The following is a 2,384-nucleotide window of genomic DNA, read 5'->3' on the forward strand; positions in this document are numbered from 1 at the left end:
CCACAGTTTGCATCTGTTATAGTTTTGGAGAAAATTGTGGTCATTTCATTTTTGCGCGAATGTGTTCAGATTCCTTTTTTATTGCCCTGCCTAAGGGCTATACTATAATACACCCACTTCCTGACAATGGACACTTCAGGTTTACAGGCCCTCATGCACGTCTCTATCCAGGGACAACGTGGAGCCTCCCAATTTTTGGCTGCCCTGCCTAAGGGCTATACTATAATACACCCACTTCCTGACAATGGACACTTAATGTTTTGAGGCCCTCATGCATGTCTCTATCCAGGGACAACGTGGAGCCTCCCAATTATTGGCTGCCCTGCCAAAGGGCTATACTACAAAAGACCCACTTCCTTCCAATGGGCACTTCAGGTTTACAGGCCCTCATGCACGTCTCTATCCAGGGACAACGTGGAGCCTCCCAATTTTTGGCTGCCCTGCCTAAGGGCTATACTATAATACACCCACTTCCTGACAATGGACACTTAATGTTTTGAGGCCCTCATGCATGTCTCTATCCAGGGACAACGTGGAGCCTCCCAATTTTTGGCTGCCCTGCCTAAGGGCTATACTATAATACACCCACTTCCTGACACTGGACACTTAATGTTTTGAGGCCCTCATGCACGTCTCTATCCAGGGACAACGTGGAGCCTCCCAATTTTTGGCTGCCCTGCCTAAGGGCTATACTACAATAGACCCACTTCCTTACAATGGGCACTTCAGGTTTACAGGCCATCATGCACGTCTGTATGCAGGGGCATTGGTGAACCTCACAATTTTGGACTGCCCTGGCAAAGGAAAATACTACAAAGACTCAGTTCCTCAAAATGGGCACATTAGACTCAGAGGCCTTTATGTACGTCTCTTCTCAGGGACATCGGAGTGCCACACAATGTTTTACGTAAAATCTTTCATGTATTGATCTCAAAAAGTAACATACATTAGCTCTATCTCACTATTGGGTATGTGCCCTTAACATTTCCGCTATGAAAAATCATTTTGGTGTCATTTTGGAAGGTTTTCTGGTGAGTCCGTAAAAATGGCGTAAAACGCGGACAAAATTATTCACAGCTGTGACTTTTGAGTGATAAATGCTTCAAGGGGTCTTCCCCATGCTGTTGCCATGTCATTTGAGCACTCTTCGGAGACTTTTGTGCCATTTTTAGGGTTTCTACATGCTGCCGGTGGTCATTTCACAAAAATACTCGGGTCTCCCATAGGATAACATTGGGCTCGGTGCTCGGGCCGAGTAAACGAGTATCTTGGGAGGCTCGGCCCGAGCTTCGAGCACCCGAGTTTTTTAGTACTCGCTCATCACTACTAATAAACCTAAAAAATAAAAATAAATTGAATAAAAATCATGAATGTTGTGTTATAACAGGAAATTCGGTGTAAGAATGAATATCCGGGATGAGAGTTCAGCGAATGAGTTATAGAAATTGTTACAAAAAGGAGTGTGTACGGTTTATGCGTAAATTTTCAGAATGCGTACATGAAAATTATATGTATGTGAGAATGTCCCCCATGCTTTGTAAAAAGTTATTTATGAAAATGTAAATAAGATATATAAAAATGCCTAATTATTTATAATTTATGAGAAAGATATATATGTATGGAAGAATGTTATAAGGTGTCCAAGAACCATAAAGAAAAAGGGTGCATATATAATGTTAGAGGTCTAGAGTTCCACCAGGCTATATCACCCCTAAAGAAATAGAAAGAAGACCTTACTACCTGTGTACCCCAAAAAAAGCTATATTTCTTAGCCAGGATTATGGTGGAGATATGCACAAGTGAAATAAGAATATAAAGTAATACAATAAGATTATAAAACCAATATGTGTGTAATACTATTGTATGTTTTGAGGATTTCGATAGCGTTAGGGCAATGACAACCAGAGACGAGTTTGTGGTACAAGATGTTTATAATATGTAACCACGGTAGATACACAGCGGAAATACACAAAACACATGAAAATACCTTTCTGAAACGGAGCGAAGGGGATTCCCGGGGCCACGCACCGGACTCCCCCAGGGAGACCACCAGAGCGAACCCCTATACAGGGACTGTCCGGCAATCAACCCCGGAAGGCCTAAATGCGCCGCAGCCGGGACACAAGGGGCAAGTGGTAAAGTCCAGAAGTGTCCGTACGGGATGAAAGTCCAGAATGGTTATGAGCCGGAAGAAACCGGGCAGACGTGCTGACCAAAGACGGCAGACGGAGTCCGGGCACAGCTTGAAGAAACCGGGTATGGTCCAGAGTCGGTCGGTAGACTTTCAGGAGGATCCAAAGGTAATCAAGAAGTAGCAGCAGCAGCAAAGCAGGAGCACACAGCAAGCCGTATACTCAGGCACTGGACTAGGCTTAGAGGCGGCC

The sequence above is a fragment of the Anomaloglossus baeobatrachus genome, unplaced genomic scaffold, assembly GCF_048569485.1.
Source record: "Anomaloglossus baeobatrachus isolate aAnoBae1 unplaced genomic scaffold, aAnoBae1.hap1 Scaffold_70, whole genome shotgun sequence".
Classification (NCBI taxonomy): Eukaryota; Metazoa; Chordata; class Amphibia; order Anura; family Aromobatidae; genus Anomaloglossus; species Anomaloglossus baeobatrachus.